Source organism: Lipotes vexillifer, unplaced genomic scaffold (genome assembly GCF_000442215.2).
Source record: "Lipotes vexillifer unplaced genomic scaffold, Lipotes_vexillifer_v1.1 scaffold247, whole genome shotgun sequence".
Taxonomy (NCBI): domain Eukaryota; kingdom Metazoa; phylum Chordata; class Mammalia; order Artiodactyla; family Lipotidae; genus Lipotes; species Lipotes vexillifer.
Genome location: NW_006794161.1, coordinates 2,175,306 through 2,188,920, shown reverse-complemented (window position 1 = coordinate 2,188,920; position 13,615 = coordinate 2,175,306). Strand labels below are relative to the sequence as shown.

General features: G+C 37.9%; 1 protein-coding gene across 2 annotated transcripts in view; it reads left to right on the top strand.

Annotated features, from left to right (window-relative positions):
• The window catches only part of GNAI1 (G protein subunit alpha i1), a 90,457-nt gene that overhangs the window by 18,010 nt on the left and 58,832 nt on the right, over positions 1-13,615 (top strand). The gene's annotated exons all lie outside the window — the stretch shown is intronic.

Genomic DNA, 13,615 nt, shown 5'->3' with positions numbered 1-13,615 from the left:
GCAGGAATGAATAAATATGAGTATTTATTAAAAATGAAATATATACAACTATACAAATGAAATACTATCCAGAGAAAGTGAACGTATGATGAATCTCAGTGATAATGTTAAGTTACACATGCAGTTTGTAGAATGATATGCTGTATGGCACATCCGTGTAAAGTTAAAAAAAATCTTCAGAACTATACCAGATGTTTGTAGGTACACACGTATATAGCAAAGTTTGAAGAAATGCATGAGGAGGATAAATATCAAATTCAGAGTGCTGGTGATTTCTGAGAAGGGAGAGGGAAGTGGATGTAAGAGAGGTATGTAGTGCTTTATGTCTCATGCTGGATGCACTACACAGGTGTTGATTCTCTTATTTTCTAGGTATTTCTGTATGACTGAAATATTTCATAAGTACACAGAAGTTTTGTTACTGTAGGCTAATTCATGTCAGTTTTGGCATCTTCTTTTTTTGTGCTTTCACATCTGTTATTTCCCAAGCCTTGTTTACTCTCGTTTCCATTGCCTTGTCCATCATCTTCTTTTTTCTGTTTTCATATAAATTAATCTGTTGTAATTCCTTCCTACCTGGACTTCCTACTGCCCTTCATTCTAAATTAATCCTCATGAATGACAGCTTTCATCTTATCAGTAACTGCTCAGAAGTCTTCAGTAGTTGTGATTACTTACAGAATATCCCCCCGTTTATTACTTTGGTAAGCAAGAGCCTCTGCTGTTTGGCTTCCACCCTGCCTTTCCATATTTCCCATGATGATCCCTTGCCAGTCTCTGAGCACTTCACATGCTTTTCCCATGTTGATACCCTTCCATCCTGTCCTGCCCATGTATGTTCATGAGTAGAGTTTGGGACAACTTTCGTCAAAAGTGAATAATATCTGGATCCTTAACAAAGAGGAAACAATTCTTGTAGATTTCTGATATTCCTAATAACATTCCTAATTCTATATTCTTATAGATTCCTAACAATTCTTATAGATTCCTGATTTAAAGGTATTGCAGTATCACTTAAATACATACAGTTGTGCAAACATGTAATTAGGTGTAAAAAACCATGTTTCTTAAGCAACCACAAAGCCAAAAAAATTACAAACAAAACTACGTATACAATTGTCATTAACATTATTTGTTCTGTGCTGGTTGTGGTATGAGTCAGGTATATATTGCCTTTGCATTTGGCATGCCTATGCTACCAGATGCCACAAAATGTCCCAATTCTCTCCTCCCCTTTCTGTAATTGAATTATTGGAAAACCCTCATTTCTGTGGTGCTCCCACCTTCATTGGTATAAATGCTTCGCTGAGGCATCATCTGTGATACCATGAATCATAAGGCTCCGTAGTGTTCCCACCAAGTGGCCTAATTTTGTATGTGAAAAAAAGTATATCTAGACTTAAATCCAGGTATCACCAATAAATATTAAATTAGCTACTATCTGCTATGGGCTGTGTCAAGTGTATGGATCCATACACACATCAGACATGGATCCTGCCCTCAAGGAGTTTAGTGGTAATATAAAGCAAAAGGAAACATTATTTATAGGAGGAATAAATGCTGGGTATTTGAACATATATAGGGAGACACCTGGATTTCAAATTCAGAGCTGTTCATTTAATAGCCCTTAAGCTATTAAAGGATACAAGCAGAAATATTGGGTCGATGTGTTTATTTTGAGTTGATTTCTCTACTTTCATATTTATGTTCTTCATTCTCCTTTCACTGCCTCTCTTCATTTCTTTTTCATGGACCTATTTCCTTCAGTTTTCTAGAACTAAGGAAGGTAATTTTAACCTCATGTTACAAAGTAGGAAATTGAGGCTTATACTCGTATGTAATCTGCCCAAGTATATACAACCAGTAAGTAGCCAGGCTGGGTCTTGGATATCTCTTGGTCACATTCCAGGTTCTTAGCACTCTTCATATACTGCCTGTCAGTACTTTCTTAGCTTAGATCTAAAGTAAACTACTGTTCTGTTATTTCATGTGGGTTTTTGCATTTGTGAAATTAAAGGGTACATTAGGGGGACAGGGCTTGGTAAAGAGCAGACATTTAGTAAATGTTGGTTGAATAAATTCACTAACAATTATGTCTTATGTTGAAAGAATTAATAACTATAATTTAAAACACCAATGTTAACTGATATGCAAAATGAGATGTTTTAGCTAGATATTTGTTAAGGGGAGACTAAATCATACATGTTCATTAAAATAGTGTCAATGTTGAGTATGAGAAACCAACCTCTGGATCTAATCTCGGGTTAGTGGAGATTCAGTCTCATCTCTTCCGTCTCCAAATCGGGAGCTGAAGTATTTCAAATGAAAAATGAAATTTATTATTTTTAAAAAACTGATAAAACTAAATATCCTGAATCTTTGAAGAAAGAGTTAATTATACTTACTATACTATATTTACTAATTTTACTATACCATAGAAAAATTATGGGCTATTTTATTTTAGAACGACTTTTTTCTACATCAGTGACTTTCCCATTAACCAAGGTAACTAAAATACTTTATTTTAAAGAATATGCCACAACGTAAAAATACCCGTCTCATTGACACAGTGGCCCCTGCTTGATAATGATGGAGACTCTAAGAGGGCAGATTGAATTAATAATCAAGCCTGTCATGTCTAATGTACACCTCAAGAAGAATCATTTTAACTTTGAGTTCCTTTTTTCTTTGATATAGGCATAATACACAGTTTTACAGTTTTGGTTTAAGGTTTTGGTTATAAAATGTATATCTTAAAAATTGGTAAGCGTAGTTCATGCTTGTTATTTGTCTAACTTTATATTTGAACACTAATATGTTTAATTTTCAAATGGGAATTAAAACCATTTCCATTTCTGCAGGTTAACCAGGAATATGTTGGGGGTATTTTTGCTATGATTCTGTACAAGAAAAACAGTGAGATGATTAGTAAGTCAGAGGTTCTAGGGCTAGGATGCTTATTCCCTCCAGAATGCTAAAATACTGTAAATATATAAAGGAGTGTTTCTGGTGAGCTTATTTTGCGGGGTCCTATTAGTTAATGGCCTTAACATTCTGAAATATGGCCCTAGATACTTTACTCCAGAAACCATCCAAAAAAGAGATACATCCTTTGTCCCATGGTCGAGGGGAGGAAAAAATTCTTAATGAGCTGAAAGTAATACTTTTTTTTTTTTTTTTTTTTTTTTGCGGGACGCGGGCCTCTCACTGTTGTGGCCTCTCCCGTTACGGAGCACAGGCTCCGGATGCGCAGGCTCAGCGGCCGTGGCCCACGGGCCCAGCCGCTCTGCGGCACGTGGGATCTTCCCAGACCGGGGCACGAACCCGTGTCCCCTGCATCGGCAGGCGGACTCTCAACCACTGCGCCACCAGGGAAGCCCAGTAATACATTTTTTTCCCCTCGCATTTAGAAGATTGTCGTTTTCTTACTCTCAATCTTTTGTGACTTCTATTTTGTTTCCTTTAGTATAATTCCTAGAAATATTTCAAGGAGCCAACTTACAAAGTCTCTGTGGAAATCAGGTTTATATACGCAACTGATTTGATTTTTTAAGAAAAAACGGTGAGGTATACCTTTATTTTAATTGTTATTTTTATGGTTATAATGGCTTGTGTTTGAGTTCTGGGTTGTAAATGTTTTGTTAAGGTTACACTTTAAAGCCTCTATGCAAATACGGTGAATTTTGTATTTGGTGCAGTTATGGTAAACTAGGATTGCATTCTGTCCACAGGGGTTTGAGAAATAAAGCCCTAATCTTCTCCAGATTCTGGGGAGTTTGCCCTGGAAAGAAGGGCAGGAATGGGGTGACAGAACCTGATTCTGTGAACTCTTGTATACATTAATTTCCAGACTGAAGTTATCTGAGCTTTCATTTTTTATTTGGCTACTTCTTAGTTTATATTCTTTACCAGAGTAACTTTATATAGGTTCATGGTTGACAAATAATACATTTCAGTTATATCATTAAGGTTGTTTTCTTTGTTATAATAAAGCAAATGATGGGTACATTTTACATTTAAGAGAAAACTGTAAAATATCTCTTGAAAATGGTGTTTTTTCCAAGTTGCAAGAACTTAGAAAGATTTCGATTATTGTAACTACAGCTTTGGCTTCAGCAATAGCTTTCTGGCCTGTGTTCCAGAATTATACATGGAGTCTAATTGTGAAAGACTTGGATTTATTTATTAGGTTACAGGTACAATATTTTTTAAAGTAGTTTATTTTTTATAAAATATTGTTTCATCTTTAATGAGATGTACTGCTACAGAAGAAATACCTATTACATGTTATGGGGAAAATAAAATAATGTGCTGGTTATTCTTTATTCAGTTTTAGCCAGTTTTTGAATTCATTTTTAAGTGGATTGCCTCTGAATGTTGTATTTGTAACTAAAGTGCAGAGATTTTCCAAAATTATTGATTCAATAAGTGGGATTATCCAACTTTTGAATTATTGAGCTTTTCTTGGTAAAAGGAAAAGTTTAATGTTTGTTTGTTTTTCTGGTACGCGGGCCTCTCACTGTTGTGGCCTCTCCCGTTGCGGAGCACAGGCTCCGGACGCGCAAGCTCCGCGGCCATGGCTCACGGGCCCAGCCGCTCCGCGGCATGTGGGATCTTCCCGGACCAGGGCACGAACCCGTGTCCCCTGCATCAGCAGGCGGACTCTTAACCACTGCGCCACCAGGGAAGCCCAAGTTTAATATTTTTAATAGAATTTCCTTAACATGAATAAGGATAAAGCATTCTGAGAGTTGATATTAATCAAGCACATGAATTGTTTTGTTTTTGAATATCTTAATCATAATTGAATTGCTTTTTACTGCATAAAAAAGGAAACAATTTTCTTTGCTAGTATTGTAAATTTCAAATAATTTCTAATTCTGTATTTCTATCAGACAGTACATGTATAAAGCATAAAAATGATTTTTTGGGGGGGAGTGTGTGTGCCAGGTCTATAGTAGTTAAAGATTTTAGTGATTTCAGAATTTGGTTGTTAGGGTGTTGTTTTTGTTCTGAATCATATGATTTCATCAAGGTTAAACAAAAACTCGTATGTGCTTACCTTCCTTAAATATATTTTATGTAGTCTAGTTTTCAAGACTTTGCACTCTTAGTCATTAAGGTGTCAAAGACAGCGAGTAGGCTGGTGTCTTTATTATTAAAGATCAGTGATTATAATTGAGGTTTTGAAATTTTAAGTAGCAATGGCATTCCAGAAAGAATGATAACAGAGTTATTCAGCTAGATGTTTAAGAGAACAATCCAGTGTGTCACTGAGCAGACTATTAGAAAGCAAATGTACATATGAGCAGGCACGTTTGCCTCTTTTCCCGGTGACATTAAAATCAGAGCTGTTGGAGCAGTCTTTAGTTGTCGAGGATGCCATGCTCCTTTGCATAATTCTCCCAAACACTTTCCCTCTGTCTTAAATAAATATGCTGTATCGGTAGGCACTTACTGTGGGCTTATCATGTGCCATGCATACTGTTGGCAGAAGTGAAAGAAAACAAGGGAAGAGAAGGCTCTTGTACCCTGTATCTAGTGGTAAGAGATTTAGATATCCTTCTAGGTGAAACAGACCCCCAGGTATAAGTATACTTATTCTAAAGAAGGGCTTTTGAGTACTGAAATGACATCATTTCCTTCAAATTCCAGGACTCTTAATGAGGTGTTTGCATGCTTAATCAGTATACTAATATTTAACAATGTTTCTAGATGTGTAATTAAACTTTTCTTTTCCTAAGAGTGACATTAAATAAAAAGTCACAGTGCAAATGGCAAAACACTGTATTCTCAGTATGCACCAAGCTACTCTTGCCAGCCTCAGGAAATCCATCCCTTTTAAATTCCTCTAGGTCCGTCCTGAGATTTGTTAGGGAGAATCAAATCTGCTGTCTTTGCTCTTGGCTTCCACGTGAACTCTGTTGTTGCCCAGCCCTTTTGCTGTGGCTCACAGTGGTGATGTCGTCTAAATATCTGTTGAGGTCAGAGGCAGCCTAGCTTTTGCCACTGCTTACTGCCCACCCAGACATGCTGGTACTGTCGGTGCCCAGGCTTGAGTTTGCTTTGTCTGTCTCAAGGTCTCTCCAAGTCTCTTGTGATGTTTCCCATGTCAAGTTGTGAGTACTGTCCTGGGCCACAGCTGCTGGCACAGGTTCTGGAGCCTTGCGCTCTCACATGCCCACAGAGACTTCTGTGAAGGAGTTCTTTTTAAGTTTTACTTGCTTGTTTACTGCAGTGCCCTTGTGCCCTATTCAGGCCCAAGTTCAGATGGGCTTGGCTGTGTGACATCACGCTAAGAACCATAGCTCTGAGGCTCCATAGTTCTTTGTTTTTCAGCGAACTGTTTTTTTTGTTTGTTTGTTTTTTTCTTTGCGGTATGCAGGCCTCTCACTGTTGTGGCCTCTCCCGTTGCGGAGCATGGGATGCGGACGCGCAGGCTCAGCGGCCATGGCTCACGGGCCCAGCCGCTCCGCGGCATGTGGGATCTTCCCGGACCGGGGCACGAACCCGCGTCCCCCGCATCGGCAGGTGGACTCTCAACCACTGCGCCACCAGGGAAGCCCCAGCAAACTGTTTTAACATTTTGAATTATGCTTTGTTTCCTGTTTGGGTGGCTGAGGATCTTCAAGTGTGATTGTCTCCAGGTCGATTTTCTCCATTTCACTTTCCTGTGCTAAAAGATCCTAGTTTTCAAGCAAGCAGAATTCAGTTTGAATCTCGACTTCAAGACTTTGACTGGTGGGATGAGCATGACACATTTCTACATGTCTGGGGAACATAATCTTCTCATCTGTGAAACTGTAAGAAAATATCTGTCTCATAGGGTTTGTTGTGAGGTTTAGGTATGCGTCAAGTGCTCTGCACATGCTGGATGCTTATTACGTGACAGCTAATGTTGACCTTCCTGAGTTGGTTGGATTGCTCATTAATCATCAGTAAATAAATGAATTCCTCCTGTTACTTTGCTTCATAGATCTGAGCTTAGAGGCGGCTCTATTGCAAATCAGTTCCCTGCAGCTTCTCTGGAAAATGACTGCTCCTTGTTTAAATGATCCCACCAACCACCCCAGAAGTGACTTTTACATATTATGTATTGGTAGCTCACTGCAGACAATTTTCCTTTCAAATGTGGTGGGAAACATTAGAACTGTTTGCACATGATGTGAGCATGTGACAGTCAGCAGAGTCTAGATTAAAACGCAGCAGCTCACAGAGCCCAGCTTCTCTGTAGTTCTCTAGACCTCAGTCTGGTTATTTTAAAAAATAGGAGGAATGAACCAGGGGATCTTTGAAGAACTTTTCCATGCTAAAAATAAAAATAAAAATTTGTTATTCTGTAAGACAAGATCTACTTTGCTCAACTTTGTATTTTAGGCAAGTGGTTTGCACGTAAGCTGTATTCTGGTGTTCCCATCCTGGAATAAGGAGAAACCTAATACCAGTCAGAGTTTGGAACTTGATCCAACAGCATCCGACCGCTTTTGGTTGTTGCCTCTGAAGGTTTTCATTAAATTTAAAAAATTGATAGTACTTATGATATCCATTTGCAAATCAGAGACTTCAGGTTATTTGACAGTGTATTATCTGGAGTGATTTTACCAGTTAAAGAAGAATATTACCTTGAATTGTTATAGCATATTCTTGAGAGCAATGTGGAAATCTATTAAAGGGGATATTTTGATAAAATAATTTGAGTATTTTCTAAGGAAGACAGGAAGTATATTTTTTATATTCCTTACATTTAGTAATACTGTTTTTCAGAAAAGAAAATGTTTTGATAGCTAACATCATAGTTGATACTGTATAGTATATCTTGGAACAGTTTTCTGAATTTCCATAAATCAAGTAAAATGGTTTCTCAGTTAATTACCTCTAAGAAGTACTGAGTTAGAGTTAACAGACTTTAAAATGTAGGACACTTCTGAGTCTTTAATATGCTAATGTGCATTGTGTATATCCTCAAAAAGTGGGTATAGTACGCACTTTATACTATACAGCCTGGTTATCACAGAACACCTACGGGCATTCTTCATAATATTAGTGTTCCAAGGATATAGTTTGTGAGAAGCTCAGTCATGTAGTTCTTAGTAGTTTATAAAAGTACTGTTGCATTATTACCTCCTTTGATTTTCACAACCCTGTTACATATTGTTTTACTAGTCAGGTACATGAATGTTGGAGAAACTATGGCTGTGTTATAAAGGCATGTATTTACTTAGCTGGAGATTTATGTTGAGAAGGAAATTTGATCTTAAATCAGCAGTAGCGTGTTGTTTTGAGAAGTATTTTAGCAGTTAATTGAGTACAGCTTTGGTGATTAAAAAGAAATGTGTTAGAAGACATTGATTTAGAGAATGAGAGTTTAAGAATGTCAGCTATTTACCACTGGGGATGCAAGTGAAAATTTCCACTCCTTAATTACATTTGTGTCAACAAGAAGGAATTTCTTTAAATGTTGTATGTTTTTAAAAGTACATTATGGCTCTGCAATATAAACTCCTTGGATTCTTATTAAATTTAAAAATACATGTTAATGTATAATGTTACTGTTTGCTAAGGCAGGCTGTATTTGTTTCTAAAGTGTGAACCCCACAATCCAAAACACTGAATCATAGACTGATAGGAAGTTGAGTTCAAAGAGATTTTCGATGTCCCTTCGTCCATCTCCCTTTTCGAAAAGCTGAAATTATCCCTGCAACATTCCTACTGGATCATGGAATTGTATAGCATGATTGAAAGTCACTGGGAAGGTGCTCAGTTGTTTTATTTATTAGCAGATGCTTATTCATTGCTTAGCATTTTCCAGACAGTATCCCAGGGGATCTGTAAATAGCAGCTTATTTCATTAATAGTTATCGAGTGTCTGCTAATATGCCAGGTAGTTTGCCTGGATCTTTAAGGTATTTTATTAAATCCTACAGCAACTGGCTGAGGAAGTTTGTATTATTATACTCACTTCATAGATGAGGAAACGGATACTCTTCTCATGCATCTCAGACTGAGACTACATACCTGAATACCAATGTTAATACCAAAGGCAGGAAAAGAACTCTGCTACCTCTTCTGGACTTGGCTTTGTTGATACACAAGCAAAATCAGCAGAATTGTCTTCAGTTTCATGTTTTCAAAGAGGTTTTGCTCCTGGAGCTATTATTTCAGTAGCAGTGGTAAATCTCTCCACCTAGAAAAGAAACCCTTCTTTGGTTGAAGGAGTACTTTGAACAGCTCCTCGAGTTTGGGGGAGAGATGTTAAGATAACTGGGAGAAATAATAAATGGTCCTTGTTCAGCCACAGACTCGGATTTGCGGTGGCTGAGCATGGTGGCTGGGTTTTGAGAAAGCATATGAGAAGGGAATGGGAGAGGGTTGCGGTGATTTTCAGTGAAGAGAAACAGGGGAAGGAAGAATGGATGGTTTCTGGTATGCATTGTGTGATGCAAATCTTATTCCTTGTCTCCCCACAGAATCTTTATTAAACTTTTAAAAAATAATGTGGGAACCTGGATTAGTTTTTTAGGCCAAGTACTGACTGCAGTTTCATGGGAGACTCAGAGCTGACTCGCTGGGATGACCCAAGGGAGGCTGACACATCTAGGTTCCATGTGTGTCTGTGGTCCTTGTATTCATTTCCCTCTGGCAGTATATGTATCACTTCTCTTTTATATAGCATCTGAAAGGGTTTTAGATGTTTAAAGGACAGAATGGTCCCTACCCTAAAACCTCTCAATATTTTGTTTAAGTTAAATAATTTTTGTTCTTTAATCATCATTATCACATCACCCCCAGACACACTGGCATCCTCATAGCCCTTCTGTAGGCGGGCCCACACCTATTTGCAAACCCCAGATATATTTGTACATTAGTAAGTACTTAGACCCTGCTTGATCTCTACACATCCTCTAGTAATATGGTCTGTTTAGGGTAGATTCTCCATCACTATATTTTGTGCTTAGCAAACTTCACTGTTAACATGTTAATTGTATTCCACTAAGATTCATTACGTAACTACTTAGCTCAAACCCGTAACACATGTTTGAAAAATTGGACGTTTTGAGTCTAAGTTCTGTATTTTACATCCATTTTAACATATGTGAAGACAATTTGTTCTAGTCCTTTATTACTGAATTTTGAGATACTAAGAGATAATGGTTTTCCTTCTATTTTTTTCCCTACCTCATGATTAAAGTATAAATTTTATAACACATTATTCACAAATAATAATTCATTAATCAACATTCTTTAAATAGATACCAGATACAAACCCACCTAAATGAACTAGAGTCAAGCATTGTATTCTTGTATTGAGCACAAGAATATTATGGGACATTTGTTAAAGCCTTTCTGAAACTAAAGCTACTCTTGGGCTCAAATGTAGTCATGTCTTTTTCTCTGCCTAATAATCTCATCAATACAGGACCCGACTTTTTTTTAGTGAACCTGTGCTACTTCCTCATGTCAGGGATTTCTGTTCTGAGTGCTCACAATTTACCTTTCAGTGAGTTGTCTTCAAAATCGTCAGAAATTGCTTCCAGGCTTATTTAATTTCTCCACTCCTCCTCGCCCATTTCTTCTCTTCTCTGGCATTCTCCATGATTTCTCAGCTTTCATTTGATGACTTTACAAAGATACCAGCAATTGGAGGAGCAAGAATGATGGCTTAATAACAGCGAGTTGACGTTTTAGAGCATGAGAAACCACCTACCTCCTCACTTGGCCTTTTAAGAGGAATGGAGAGGGTTAAGAGAAAAGGATTTACAACAGGTTAGAAAATAAAGCCTATGAGAAAAAGCTAAAGGTGGCATATTTGTCCCCCCAAAAGAGAAAACTGAAAACTTTACTTGTAGTGTGTGGCCAGCTGTTCTGCACATTCCACGAAGACCGAACAAAAGGAAATGGATTTAAGCTGGATTATTCAAAGATTTATATTGAGTATAAATAGAGATTTTATGATTCTAAATAAATTGTTCATTTCTGGAGTGACTTTTTAGAGGAAGTAGGATTTTTTTTCCTCCCCTCTAAAGTCTCTAAAAATAACAGATTTTCATCTCTCAGTAATGGTGTAGCCTTATAGTGCTTCCCAAAGCTAACAGAGATACTGGCTGACGTTTACAAGTCCTTTCTGGCCCAGTGATTCTGTCTTTTGACAAATCTCACCTCATACCTAGAGATCTGATGCCTTAGAGCCTCTCCTATTCTTTCTCTTTCTGTCAATTAAAGTGCTATTAACATTCCATCATGAATCTGCTAATGGAAAAGTGACTATGCAGTTTAGTGTACTATTCTGTATAAAAATAAAACTCAATATGTTTATATAAAATATAAATGCTTCATATAATATTTCAGTAATTTAAATGGCAGGAGATACTTGAAAATTGTTTTTAATGAAAATCTTTATTTTTCAATTCACCTTAAGAGTTCTGGCTGGGGGCTTCCCTGGTGGCGCAGTGGTTGAGAGTCCACCTGCCGATGCAGCGGACATGGGTTCGTGCCCCGGTCCAGGAAGATCCCACATGCCGTGAAGCGGCTGGGCCGGAGCCTGTGCTTCGCAACGGGAGAGGCCACAACAGTGAGAGGCCCGTGTACCGCAAAAAAAAAAAAGAGTTTTGGCTGAACATTTTTCTGTCTGTTGTGAAATTGAATATGCCATACATTTATTTTTAGTTCATCTTTCAAATATTTCATTAGTAGTTTTTTTTAGCTAAATTATTCTACAACTGGAGGTATTTTTCACTATAGTACTTTTTAGAAACTAGATTACTCTTAAGCTGGTCATATTACCTATCTCAAAAGAACAAATGCTATTTGAGAATATCCCAAATTATTTCTGGTTTGGAAATAAAATAAATAATAGATATAGTCAAAATCCATAAAATATTTCCGTAACAGTTACTGCACCATTTAGACAGGAAGTGTCATTCCACTTGACCTTCATTACTTTGTACTTCATTGAGAATTAAAGACCGAGAAGGTAAATTAATATAAAACCTTTGACTTCTGGATCTCTGCTTACAAGTGGTGTGACCTTGGGCAATTGGTTTAATCTTTGTTAAGCTTCAGTTTTACCATTTATAATATAACATGGTAATGGCTCAGTGCTTATTAAGATTGATGAAAAATGAATGCAAAATGCTTAGCATAGTGCTTGTCACAGACAATTCCATTGTGAATATTTGCATATTGATATTAATTTAGTATTCTAGGTCGACTTTATGATTACTCAGATTGAGTCTCCATTCTAATTTTGTTGCTTCAACTCTATTATAATTTAATTTTAGTCTTTTCAAACTATGTGGGAGTTTGACAGTAATATATATATATTTATAAATTTATTTTTAGTTTCATTCCCCCCTGCCCCCATTCTTTTTTTAAAGTAAATTTATTATTTATTTATTTATTTATTTATTTATGGCTGAGTTGGGTCTTTGTTGCTGTGCATGGGCTTTCTCTAGTTGCGGCGAGCGGGGGGCTACTCTTCATTGCAGTGTGTGGGCTTCTCATTGCCGTGGCTTCTCTTGATGCACAGCATGGGCTCTAGGCATGCGGGCTTCAGTAGTTGTGGCTTGCGGGGTCTGGAGCACAGGCACAGTAGTTGTGGCACACGGGCTTAGCTGCTCCTTGGCATGTGGGATCTCCCCGGACCAGGGCTCGAACCCGTGTCCCCTGCATTGACAGGCAGATTCCTAACCACTGTGCCATCAGGGAAGGCCCCCCCCCCCGCATTCTTAATGTCATTGGTTGGGGATAAAAATGGATCTTCTACACATTATCCTCTATAAAATATATACCTGTGGTTTTTAAAAATGATGTGCTACAATTCCCAAAGCAGGTTCCAAATGGTCTTTCCAGTCTTCCGGTTTATAGGTTGACAAGATCTATAAAGGTTGTCATGACAGGTTTATTTGCAATCATTGGGATGTATCACCTGGGGCAGTATGTTGCTTGTGAGAGACTTTGTAGGACGTTTGGTTCTATTTAAAATATCCATGAGTGTATTCGGTCCATGTCACATGGTTTTGGACAGGACCAAATATCAGGGACCTTTTGGCATGGACTGAATAAATGTCTGATGGACTTTTTGGACTAGGACTAAATGTTCCTACAAATATCAAGGACGTTTTGGCATGGATCAAATGTCTTATGAACCAAATGTCTTACGGATGTTTTGGACAGGACCAGATGTCTGCTAACCATGGGAGTTGATGAAGTGGTTGACATCTTATAAACAAAAAACATTGAGAGTGGGTAGGTTAATGGCTTGCTGTGTCCTGGGGTTCAGTAACCTAAAATCCCTTAGAATCATTGGGAGTTTCACAGACTTCTTGGAGTTAGAAAGAAACTTGGAGTTGACCCTTGTCCTGCCTTCAGCTATTGTAGGAATGACCTTCATCATTCTGCATCTGTGATGGTGGGCATTCTGCCTCTGAGCACTGTGTACATGGATGGATGGAAGGAAGAAAAGAAAGTTCTTCCTTGCAGTGCTTGGCATTCTGTGGGAAACAGACATTTACAATGTCCTTAATGTGCAGCGAAAGTCACGTGGAGTCTAGCTTCTCTTTTCTGTACTTGAGACAGGGGTCAGTGTTCTGAAGTGAAGATGGAGTCTGGTGTCTGA